General features: G+C 43.0%; 1 protein-coding gene across 5 annotated transcripts in view; it reads right to left on the bottom strand.

The window, feature by feature from the left end:
- The window catches only part of KAZN (kazrin, periplakin interacting protein), a 747,760-nt gene that overhangs the window by 596,044 nt on the left and 138,199 nt on the right, over nucleotides 1-13,517 (bottom strand). The gene's annotated exons all lie outside the window — the stretch shown is intronic.

The raw sequence follows: 13,517 nt of genomic DNA, 5'->3' as shown, positions 1-13,517 counted from the left end.
CTGGCTTCTTGCTCCCAGCAATCATTAATTTAAACCCTTTCCCATGGTTCCTCAAGCCTCTTGTCCCATTTTAGCTTATCCAATCAGGGAATAGAAACACCACCATGTGACTTAGCTAACCAACCAACACCAAATGCCACCTGACCAGCAAATTCCAGAATACTCACTTGAGAGCCAGTTACCATCGATACAAAGGTTTTAAAAGGTACAAAAAATGTGTTGAAAAATTTCAAACAAGAAGTAAAAGTGGGGGCAGTTGAAAGAAGCTAAATTCATGGGGTATGTCATTTGTTGCCATTTATTCACTAGGCTGTAGTTCTAGTTAGTTGAGTTAGGCTCATTCTTTGGCTCTCTGGAGCTTGCACAAAGCACACCAGCCTGATCCGTTCTCATACAGTGTCAAAACCAAACTCTAATTCCAATTAAAGCATTGAATTCAACGTTCTCTAGAGCCCAAAGAAAAAGGCACAAGCTTCCCATAAGCCCCTTGACCCCCCCTTTCCTTGCCACCAGCTGTTCATAGGTGCTCATTATATAATGTATCAAAGCAAAATGTCTTTCAGGAATGAGGAGATCACAGAGGTCAGCAATGAACGGAGCTGCTGTATTCATACTGATACAAAAGGAAGGTCAGGTACAGACAAGGATGGTCCAGTGGCTAGGGTGGTAGCTTGGGCCTTAGAAAACCAGTGTTCAATCTTACAGATTTCTTGTGTGACCATGGGCAAGTCACTTAATCTCTTTGTGCTTCACTTCTCCATCTGTACAATGGGAACACTAGTACTTCCCTGTCTCACAGGGGTGTTGTGAGAATAAAAACATTGCACAGTTGTGAGACACTCAGACTAAGGTAATGGGGGACATGTAAGTACCTAAGATTGGTCGACAGAAGAAAAACTAGGGATATGAAAGAGACTCAGATGTTCTTAGCAACTGTAACATGGACTATAAATTAAAGGAAAACTAAACTCTGTTTACTGAAAGATACTACTTTAAATAAAATGAGGAAAGGAAAATGTAACCATAAATAACTTAATAAATAGTAGGTATAAAGTCTTTGTAAGAGACACAATGAGTGAAAGTCCTTGTCATAGTGAAGTCTTAGGACATTTTGCCATTAATTTCATTGGGGCCAGGATTTCATCCATGTATTTTGTTAGTACAGAGTCAAGAAGAAGCAGCCCTCAATTCCTTGTCTTTGCTCTTTGCAACCATTCTAGCCAACAAGTTGCCTGGCCAGAACTTTTGCAGAAAAAGGCTAATTTTATGCAACGGTGGTGAATATTTGCAGATAATGAATTTTTGAATCTGTAACTCACAAGCATTCTCAGTGGAAACCTGATTCTAACATTCATCCTTATGCTATCAGAAGATACCATGGACCCAATTTTCCAATGCTCTGCATCCTGACCGTGCTCCTGTTCTGAGTTAGTAGTGTCCACTTCGTACTAAGGTAAATAACTGGTAAAAGAAAAGCAAGCCCCTCACACAGCCAATCAAAACAGCTGGAGTTTTATTTTCAAATGCTTGCAACCAACTCCTTGTGACTGGGCTGCAGACCAAGCAATATACAAAGAAATTGCTTTGCAAATAATATTGATTAATGAATGCAACCTGCTCATGCACCATTTGCAAATGTAATAAGAGATGAAATTTACTGAAAAATTATTCTCTACAAATCATTCACTCAGCTTTGCTTAACACAACCCTGAGGCATAAATTCAGTACTGATTCAGAAGGCTTGCTTTGTGTTCTTGTGAATGAATCTAGACTCAATGGGGGAATAAAATGGTTGCACATACATTTATTTTACAAAGCTTCCGTTTCAAAGCAACGCAACTCCCACATCCAACCTGTGCCAGACAAGCCATAAGGTCTGAAAAATATTAATTCTTTCCATATCAGGTGAGGTCTGGCAGCAGCCTATAATCTGTTTTGCTCAGAAGCTGATGACAAAACTATTATTTTTAGGGCCAGATTAGGTTAATCTTTGCACTGATACAGACTGCTGAGTTCCCTCTTGTTCAGTAGGAAGAGCTTCCCTTTTAAATATGGGGCAGAGTGGGAGAGTTTTTGTGAGACAAAGTGGAATAAATCTGGGATGCAAAAACAGTTTCTCCTCAGACTAACTAAATGCAAGCATTTCTATTACTCCACTCAATGACTGTGCATTACTTTGATTGTAGATCTGTGGGAAAGGAATTGTTCCTTTATACATGTTTGTATAGTGTCTAACTCAATGGGGCCCTGATCTCAGTTTTGGGGGCCTCTGGGTGCTGCCACAAAACAAACAGTAATAACAGTAATAGTATCATATTGCAAAAATACATCTACTCCCGCCCCCCACAAGAACTATATGGTAGCCACTTTGCTGCATACTCAGACAGATCCCAACTGCCACCATGATGCGTCATCTATCAAGACATTTCTTCCATATCTGTCACCATGGCAATGGATGGAATTCAGATCCTCCTGCTCTGATGTTGTTCCCTTCCACTTCAGCTGAAGGAGAATCTCAGCTATTTGCAGTATAGGACCTATGACATACAGATGAGTAATTCTGATTCCATCTATTATAGGACAGTGGCACATAGTACACCCGCTATTGTATTTTAAATACATTTCCCATTCTTGTTTGCAGCCTTAAAACTCTTACTATCCTATCCTACAGGGATGAAATGTTTCTGGAAACCAAGAATACTTGAGGATGATGGAGCCCGCAAACCCAAATATTCGTTGAAATGAGGTAATACTGGCTCCTCTACTCCATGACATTTCCTGTCTAATGTCGCCAACCAGACGGTACTTAGAAACCCTCCCACCTTGTTTTCTTAGTTGCCAGGTTCTTAATGCTCTTTTTGAAAAAGTCTTCTTTCTTCCCTTGATGCAGTGCTGGAATGGTACATGACATTCTACTCTTACCTTTCCTCCCCGCCATGCCATCCTTCTTGCTGAGCCCCCTTGCTACTAGGGACATAAAAATGCCTTTATACATCGCGAAGTCAAAGGCAGAGCTGGGAATGGCATCAGAATGATCTGAGTCCTGTGCTCTCTTACCACTAGCAAACACTCCTCTGTTTGGTTTTCCTTCTCTTCTCAGCCAGCATTCTGTCATGGCCCTCTTAACAAAGAGGCATTACATCTAACTCAGAAAGATGAGCAACTGCATCGCTGCATCACAGAAGAACAAATTAAGAAAAAAAAGCAGGTGACAAAGAATAAAAGGAAGAACAAACTGATGTCACTGTGTTGACGTGTCTTCAACTTAATACATCACTACCACTTTTCTAGGAACATCTGGCATGGTGGCTGGATATAATTCTGCTCTCTTCCAAGGCCTTTACTCTGGCTCTTAGTGTTAGCAGCTAAGAAAATCCAGTGTTTACATTGATTCATAGATTCATAGACTCTAGGACTGGAAGGGACCTCAAGAGGTCATCGAGTCCAGTCCCCTGCCCTCATGGCAGTACCAAATACTGTCTAGACCATCTCTGATAGACATTTATCTAACCTACTCTTAATATCTCCAGAGATGGAGATTCCACAACCTCCCTAGGCAATTTAGTCCAGTGTTTTAACCACCCTGACAGTTAGGAACTTTTTCCTAATGTCCAACCTAAACCCCCTTGCTCCGTTATAAGCCCATTGCTTCTTGTTCTACCCTTAGAGGACTAAGGTGAAACAAATTTTCTCCCTCCTCCTCATGACACCCTTTTAGATACCTGAAAACTGCTATCATGTCCCCTCAGTCTTCTCTTTTCCAAATTAAACCAGATCAGTTCTTTTCAGCTTCCATTCAATATCAATGTTCTCTAGACCTTATAATCATTCTTGTATGCTCTTCTCTGATCCTCATCCAATTTCTCCACATCTTTCTTGAAATGCAAGTGCCAGGAACGTGGACACGATAGCTCCAGTCTGAGGCCTTAACCAGTGCCAGCAGTAGAGTGGAAACGAATGACTTCCGTGTCTGCTCACACAACATGCCTGTTAAGGAGCAATCCAGAATCAACATTTGACTATTTTGCAAACAGCATACACCACTGTTGACTCATATTTAGCTTGTGGTCCACTATAACCTCTAGATCCCTTTCTGCCGTACTCCTTCCTAGACAGTCTCTTCCCATTCTGTGTGTGTGAAACTAATTGTTCCTTCCTAAGTGGAGCACTTTGCATTTGTCTTTATTAAACTTCATCCGGTTTACCTCAGACCATTTCTCCAATTTGTGGAGATCATTTTGAATTATGACCCTGTCCTCCAAAGCAATTGCTATCCTCTCCCCCCCCCCCAGTTTGGTATCATCTTCAAACTTAATAAACGTATTTTCTATGCCAACATCTAAGTCGTTGTTGAAGATATTGAACAGAGCTGGTCCCAAAACAGACCCCTGCGGAACCCCACTTGTTATATCTTTCCAGCAGGACAGGGAACCATTAATAACTATTCTCTGAGTACGGTTATCCAGCCAGTTATGCACCCACCTTATAGTAGCCCCATCTAAATTGTATTTGCCTAGTTTATTGATAAGAATATCATGCGAGACCATATCAAATGCCTTCCTAAAGTCTAGGTATACCACATCCACCGCTTCTCCCTTATCCACAAGACTCGTTATCCTATCAAAGAAAGCTATCAGATTGGTTTGACACGATTTGTTCTTTACAAATCCATGCCGGCTATTCCCTATCACTTTACCATCTTCCAAGTGTTTGCAGATGTAGTGCTCAAAATGGATAGGAAGCTGTCAGGAACTGAGTTCCTGCACAACTACCCCCAGTGGAAGCTCTGTCACAACTTATCCCAGATTTTTAAAAGAAAAGTTTCTGTCTGTTTCACTTGGGCAAGAAAATCAAAGCCAGACAAACACAAACAGAGAGACAACAGTTTACTGTAGGGTCTGGTAGAACCTTGTTTGCATTATTCATTCTTCTCCTTGCCATCTTCACAGCAGCATCATCTCCCCTGTCCACCCATCCAATCTCCTATACTCTGTGCCAGGCTCCATAGCCCAAAATCTGACCTGTGCTGCAGCATTCCAGGAGTCCCTTGTTGTGTGACAGGAGTTTCCCTATATCCTCCTATACGACACGCTCTCTAGCATAGACCACATCATGGGTCATGCCCCATCTTTCCCATCTTCCCTTATAATCTGCTTTCTTCCAGAAGCTCAACCCTCATGAATTACAGTACAAGACTTCCCCATGCTCCTCCATGTTGGTACACGTCTCTTTCCATGAAGCATGGTGTGGATCTGCAACAGTGACGTGAGCCATATTAAAAATAGTAACACGTTCTATACAGCATAGGCAAGAAACAAATTGAGACAGAGTGATGAAGAGACGGCTAGTTCCTTAGCGACAAAATGCATCCTTGTGTTATAAGCTAGCTGAATTTAGATTCTCTTGGTGACACAGACAGTACTGTTTTGTACGGATAAGCATTCAACAAATCCAGAGTGTCTCTCTCTCTCTTGCAAGTCTCAAGGGAAGGGCTGAGTTGAGGCTGGCTACCATACAGTACTGCTACAGCTGTAGTTAAATGACCACTGTGACCCTCAGATGACAATCGTGCCAAGGAATAACAATGAGAAATGCACAAAGACACCCATTCTTACTGCGCTGTCTTGGTTCAAGCTAATCAGATGAGTTGGTGTCAAAAGGAATAAAATGTTGGATGAACTTTGTAGACAGATCTGTCTGCGCTGGATAAATTACAAGAGCTCCTTTCATGTACTGTAGCCACTCTGGGGTTGGAATTAGGGTGGGTAAAGAGTGGCTGACGGGACTAAGAGGGACTCCTAACATCACAATAGGACAGCGGTTCTCAAACTGTGGGTTAAGACCCCAAAGTGGGTCCAACCCTGTTTTAATGGGGTCACCAGGGTTGACATTAGACTTGCTGGGACCCAGGGGTCGAAGCCTGAGCCCCACCACCTGGGGCCGAAGCCTGAGGGCTTCAGCCCTGAGTGGTGGGGCTCAGGTTACAGGCACTGCTTGGGGCTGAAGCCCTGGGGTTTCAGCTTTGGTCCCCACCTCGCCCGGGCAGTGGGGCTCAGGCTTTGTCTTTGACCCCCCTGCCCAGGGTGTGAGGACCCGGGGAGGCTCAGGCTTCAGTCCCCCTTCCTGGGGTCATATAGTAATTTTTGCTGTCAGAGGGGCATCATGGTGCAATGATGTTTGAGAACTGCTGCAATAGGATAAAGTTGTGGCTGAATATGTCATTTCATCTTATTTTAGAATTTGGCCTAGCGACCTTGGAGCTCATCCATGTTAAGTCTCAGAGATCTGTATGCATCTGGCCACAAATAAAGCTGTTTTCCCTCAAGAGAGGATGCCCATGGGGAGATTTCAACAGGTGGAAAAAGCACCCCCATGAATCTGTAGAGATGAATCAAGCCTGAAACAACAAAGGTGCTCAGAACTTAAAGGGAGACTTTGGATCTTAGGCCTTAGGCAGTTCAGGGTAAACTACAGCTAAGGCAATTCTGTGCATGGCCAGTGATCCAAACTGTTTTAGCTTTAGTCCTATAAAAAGCCAGATGAAAGAGGTTCTAGCTGGGGATTTGCAACATTGAGTATGAGAGTTAGCCACACAATTCCCATTAACTATGTGACTAAACCCCACTATGGCTTTGAAAAGCTCAGCCTGAACATGCACATGTAAAAGATCCAGATTTAAACACTCAGAAAAGTTCTGACTTGTCTTCAAACCCAGATTGTTTTCCTTCATCGAAGACGACAATTTAAGCCAGCGGGGTTTGAGCTTTCCAGGCTTTGGACATGACTGTTGTGTGGAAAGACTGAGTTATGCAAACCCTCAATTTTTCCATTTGGATCATGCGGGGAAAGTGACAGCTTTTCCAGTCTCACTTAACTCAAGAACTGATTCCATTCAAACTTTTTAGAAAACTTTACACTCAGACTGAGGACGAAGCATGGAAAATGGAACTCCATAAAGAATGAATCTGATTAATTTCCAAGCAGCTAGCCAAGAAACAGGAGATAGAACCCAATTTTAACTACAGCATTTCAAGGCAAAAATGGTACTTCAGCTCTTTTAAAAGTTATAAAGTGCTTTGGGATCTTTGGATGAAAAGAACTGTATACATTGCCAAGCATCACCATTTGTGGGTAGCAAATAATATGTATTCCCTAGCTAGTACTGTATATACTCCAGCACGCAACTGGCTTTTTAAAAGAGGACTTTGATCATCATTTATTATCCAGGACATCATTCCACAAATAAATTGGACTAGCAGAGGAAGACCACAATCAATTTCTTCTCTCCCAGCTCAAGAAAAGAAGCAGGGGCTAGCAGATGCATTGTTAGGGGAATGGTTTGCAAACCTGGCTCCTCTAACACATACTAATGATGCCATTAAGTACAGCATGGGTCATTGATGAAACTTGCTGGACTTCGCGTTTTATCCTTTGCGTGTGTCAAACAGATGAGATGTTCTTTTGGGCTCTGTTTCAGATGGGGCCTAACAGGGATCATTAATATCTGAACTGAAAATGTTGATGGTGAAAAAAAGAGGGGGAAAATGAATACTTTCTTTGTGAAATTTCCCCCTCTTTTTTTTGGTTCAATATTTAAAGCTGCCTTGGGCCCCTTCCCCACTCCAATAGTGTCCTTCTTAGGGAAAGGCTGTAAAGCATTCATCCGGAGAATAGTCCTCAGTAGGGCCACATTTTGATATCGCTTCCTTCAACCCCAGCAAGGGTAACCTTCACTGGGGCGGATATATGGTCTCACCACCACTTTCTCACCCCGACATTCTTTAGAGGAATTCCTGAGAACAACATTCCACTGCCATAGTGGAGTCTGGGTTGAGCCTAGGGACCTATGAATCTGGGAGCAGAATGGACAAACCTACTGTGCACCACAGCAGGTGAAAACACATCAGGTGAATTGGAGGCCGAGCACTGAGTACCTCTCAGCCACAGTTGGCTACAGTCTCCCAGATCCATAGTGTAGCAGGTGGCCATTGTCCCAAAGCCAGTGCTGAGGGATTGAGAGGCCAAGCCCACGGGAGCTATTAGTGAGACTCTAGTCACATTAGGTGTCACTGGAAATACCTGTTTGCTTGTTGTAGACTAAAGCCATACACTCTCTGAGCTCAACTTTACAGAAAGAACACAATATTTTATACCAAGTGATTCTTTTTAACCAGTTGTGAGTCAGGACAAAACAAAGGGTATTTATAAATTATCTAGCTAATCTTTCTGTCTGCCTTTCTAAAGCACTATCACTGCAGGATCAAGGCATTTAATACATAAATTAGGATACATCAAAGGGACCAAAACTCTATGACTTTCCTTTATAAGTCATTTTCCAAGTTAAATTTGCCTATTCTCCATCCCCTATCCCAGTTTAAAAATACATTTTCAAAATACTCAGTATCAGGGAATCAGTATTCTATCTATATCTGGGTGGGGGGGAGGGTTAAAGCACTTTAGTGGGGGCAGGGGATATTTTTGGTACCCAGGCACTGTAAGTTTGTTGACTAGAGGTCAAATTCTACCCACACTTTTAGTCCCATGGATATAAATATGACCCACTCCCACAAAGAGGTCATCAGAGTTTGTTCCTCAAGCTATATGCTCAAAGACTGAAGAGCAGATGGTAGCAAGCATTTAACTGCTGAACAAAATCTTAGAACATACCTTTGTAAAAAAAAGAAAAAAAAAATTATTTTGCAAAAGGCAAATTGATGAAATAGCTCTGCGACCAGTTCTGCAACAGCTGTATCAGTCATGAAAAAGCAGTAGATGGGATCCTGATCAGCTAAAAGTGAGGTAGGACAGATGGAGTTTTTCCGTCACTAAAACTTAAGGGCTTTTTCTCCCCATTTTAAGAGATCATACTTTACGTGTTATATTGATAACATACTGGCATCTGACTTAAGATGCACTCCTGGTGAAGCAAATTGAAATAGTCAATTTATATCAACTGAAGTTGGATCCTCAGTTGATATAAATCAGTGCGCTCTGGAGAAGTCAAAGGAGCTGTGCTGATTTTCACCAGCTGAAGAGTGAAGACCTGGCTCATTATTTCATGCAAGATGGAGCAGCACCATGTTGGAAGGCTACTATACACTTGGGGAAAGAGTATCAAAAGAGATCAGCTCCCATTTAGGCACTGAAATGAAAAGGCCAGATTTCCACAAGTGCTCCCCACCAAGGAGATTCCATTGACGACAATGGATAATTCCTGCTATGGATAATTCACACACACACTTACCTCCACTGAGAATAATGGGAGGGGCTAGTTGATTACCATGGACCCAACAGCATGCACTAGTGTCATTGATTTGTATTTCAATATGAAGAACATACCAATTGTCTAGCCTAGAGGTGAGAGAAGCACAGATAACTGCAGCACCGTCTGCATCCATTCATGTTCATAACACTGTTCTGAGATCTATTGATGGAAGGCGATAGAGAAGGGCCTGGTAGAGGAGCTGGTATTTTTACCTCAAATTGTTTCCTAAGCCCTGCCAAGCACAGGAGTAAAATGTGAACCCTTTTTTGCTTTTCTCCTGTTGCTTTTGTACTATATCTGGATTATTTTGTTCACAGAAGTCTTAGCCTGGAAACAATGCCGGGCCTGTTTTCTTTCCTTACTTGGGAGTGAAATTCACCCCCGTGCAGAAGACCAACACAAGCTCGATGCATCACTCAAGCCCCCAAGTTGCACATAAGCTTTCTGCTGACCCTGGGCAGGGGAATGAATTTCACCCTTGAATCTTTGCATTTCCTGAACCTGCACAAGCTTTACTCATGCAGGCAGTCCTTACTTACAGAAGTAGCCCAGGAGTGAGCAAACAGTGAGACTCCAATTATGATTTACCCATGTACTCCATAAGGTTACTCAAATCATTATTCTTTATTATTTTTATCACCAGAGTGGCTAGGAGCTCTAGTCACTGCCTGGGTCCCCACCTGAGCTAGGCACTGTACAACAATCCAGAACTAAAAGACAGTCCCTATTACTGTTCCTGTTTATTATAGTAGCACATACAGGGCTCCAGTCAAGAACATAATTATAGGCCAATTATTTATAGGTCCATCCAGGCCAGTATCCTGTTTTCCAGCAGTGGCCAATGCCAGGTGCTTCAGAGGGAATGAACAGAACAAAGAATCATCAAGTGATCCATCCCCTGTCGCCCATTCCCAGCTTCTGGCAAACAGAATCAGGACACCATTGTGCTGGGCCCTATCTTGACAGAGTGAAAAAAAACCCAAACAGTTCTTGCCCCAAAGAGTTTATAGCCAATACAATCCATTAAACTCTTTATAAGGTGGTTAGAGGCTCAGGATTTAAGCAAAATTTGGAATTTAAAGGTCAGACATCTGGGAGTTAAACCTTTTGTTTTACTTGCACACCTTCATATGAAAGAAAATATTAACCTACCTCTAGTCTACTTGCATGAGCTTGGATGCACATTTTCAACTCACTAGAAAAACCACTTTGGTAAACTGCTAGGGTGGATCTGATCCCTATGACTCAGCCTGTAGACCTTTTGTACCTTCTGTCCCACACTACTTAAGGCCCTTCCAAAATCACTTAACAGAAAACAGTATAGTAAAAATAATAGCTTCAGCAAAGCTAGCAACTGGTTTAAAGTTTGACTGGGGAAGACATAATAAATTCAAGTCACATCTGTCTTAGAAGCAATAAATCCTGCTTAGGAAAACGTCAGAGCAAAAAAACACTGCCAGACTATGATATTCCACCTTGGAGGATTATAAAACAATATACGCAGAGCAAACATCCCTTCCAAACATAATAGGGATGCCAGAAGTGATTGACTACAATGACAATCTATCATAGAAGGTCATATCTGTGAGATAACATCTTGCATTGGGTAGTCTAGCAGATATGAACTTGTTTATTCATTCCCATACTATATGGAGGATGGGATGTGTCATACAGGCAAGATGCATCTCTTTACTTAATCTGTTTTCATGCACTAGCACTGTATATATTGAAGCTTTTAGTTCATATTACATTATTTCAATCTCCTGTTGGCTCCTTAAGGTCCACTAGCTAAAGTGATTATTTCTTAAACAATTGTTTAAGAGAACTTAGTTCCTTTAAGTGCCAGGCTGACCTGTCAGTGTGGGCTCCTGAAGTCCTCCATTTATCTGCAAGAAAAGGTACTCAGTATAGGCAGCCAGAAAGTCACATTGACCTGAAGAAAGGGGTGAGATGGTAGCTGACTTCCCAAAGCCCATTGACTTCTCTGCTGAGGCTGCCAGCTGAAGTGCCAGGTCAGTGAGTGGCTGTATTTAATGGAAGTCTTTGTGATGGGGAAATCCTGGCTGGTGGGATATGGATGGAGACCACCAGGGTCGAGAGACAGCCCCACAGACTGTAATGACTTTAATTTAGTCACTATCTACCCTAGGCTGAATTTGAGTTGACACTCCGCATACAGTGCATTCCCTGGAACATTGCTTAACGCTGTTGGCAGAGCAGACTTGAGAGTTCAGGCTTATCAATGTACTGAGCGGCCAAGAGACTCCTGGCCAGCCTGCACTGCTCCCATTGCCTCTTCTGCACTTGTCTACCAAGTGCAACTTCAGCTGATATCAGTGAAATGTATGGAGGCAGGATGAGTGTGGAATATGCAAGGGAGAACCCCATCCTGCGTGCGAGAGAGCCTCGCTGCACATGGGAGAGTGGATTCCACTTTAACCCCATCTCTGTGTTCTGCACTTACACAGAGGTGACCTCCAAAACTGCAAATTTTTTCTGTGAGAGTTTCCCTCTTGCTGCAGGAAACATTGAGCAGAAAAGCAAAGCAGAGCTTACTTCTCTTCCCTTCCCTTCCCTGCTGCCACTTGGCATTGCGAGCATCTCCTCTTGTATTTAGCGTGCTCTCTTATTCTTGCTGGTTTGGCCCAAATGTTGATTCATTAGGCTCTCAGGTCCCCTTGGAGTCCCTCTCAACACAGTGCCATTTGGGGAACGTTTGTGCAAAGTTTAACGCTGCAGCTCACAATGCACCAGGTAGGTGGGGATGAGGTTGTGCTGGGGTGATGTGGGGGCAATGGACAAATTACAAAGAGACCAATCCCAAAGCAACAATCCAGCTAGGTGAGTTGCCTGGAGGGATTGAACCTGGAACTCTTGATCTAAAAGCAGGAGCCTGTACTTCTGAGCTAAAATATTAAGTGAGAGAATTTACAAACATAAAGGGCAGTGAGGGTATGACTTCATTGTAGAATTCACCTGGACTTGTACTTGGGTGTCGTCCCTAACCCCCTCTCCCATCCACTCACACAAGCCTCTGATCCAAGTTTGATGCTTTCACACAGATGCTACCTAGCCCAGCTGGAGCTCTACGCTAAAGTCTGAGTGGGGTTTTCACATGGGTTGGTGAGCCACTCACTTTGCAGTGAGGATGCAGGCTAAATCACCCAAGTGCTGATAATCCTCCACTGCCTTCCTACAATTCTTCCCATGTACTCAGAAGGACAGACAAGTTCACCCACAATTCACGGGGACACAATCAGAGCGGCTCAACTTACTACAGCACAAAGAACCAGGGGATGGTCTCCCAGATGTCCTAGCGACCCTAGCATGGGTGACAGCTACACCAGTGAGGACACAGTAACTCAGGTAGAGCTTTTCAGTGCAGCTGCTCACATCTGGGTGAGGCTAACCTGGATGTCGATCTTCCACATTAAGCCTTCTCAGCAGGGTTACTTGTCGGTGCATACATCGCCAGCCTGAGTACATTCCAGGCTGCTGCTCAGTGGTACCCATTGTTAGATTCTCCTTCCTGTCACCTGAATGAGGAATGAGTTAAGAGGCACTGCATTTTGAGGAGGTTGGTTTCTCCATGCTAACAGAATGAGGCAGAATCTCCTTTGATGCATTGTGACTATTGTGCATTTCCTTTTATGAAGATTGATAACTGCTTTCCATTATTTCCTGTAAGCCTAATTAAACAAAGTGCCAGGTGGATTTTTGTCTTTTGTACCCAGCCTTCATCTGACTGCAATTTCTCAAGCCCAAGGAGCCTTCCCCACAATGCTTGATTGAGCTAGATTTAGCTTTAGGAGACCCAATAGCTGTTTGGATACTAGGTTCCAGCTACAGCCAACCATGTTTTTGGGGCTGTTGACTTACTAATGAACCTGGAGTATGGGAGGCTTTTATATCGTATATATAAAGAAAATTTGAGATGATGTGTACATTAGAAATAACTACATGATAGCAACAGAATACTAGCAGTAGCCTAGTCCCTTATGTTTGAAATCACCTTCCATACAGCCTTGGAATGGCCCACACAAATTAATATATTACCACAGGACAGAGGATACTTAGACTCAGGGAGATAAGGGCTGATCCAAAGCCCACTGAGATAAATGGAGATATTCCCATTGACTTCAGTGGGCTTTGAATCAGGCCTCCAGAGAATAGCTGAATTGCAGAGGCCCACAAGGCAGTCACACCTCTACATCCTGAATTACACAATTGCAGTGAAGAAGGGTCTGCTTTG

This window comes from Chelonoidis abingdonii, chromosome 23, assembly GCF_003597395.2.
Source record: "Chelonoidis abingdonii isolate Lonesome George chromosome 23, CheloAbing_2.0, whole genome shotgun sequence".
In the NCBI taxonomy this organism is placed as follows: Eukaryota; Metazoa; Chordata; order Testudines; family Testudinidae; genus Chelonoidis; species Chelonoidis abingdonii.
This window is presented reverse-complemented; position numbering and strand designations above follow the sequence as displayed.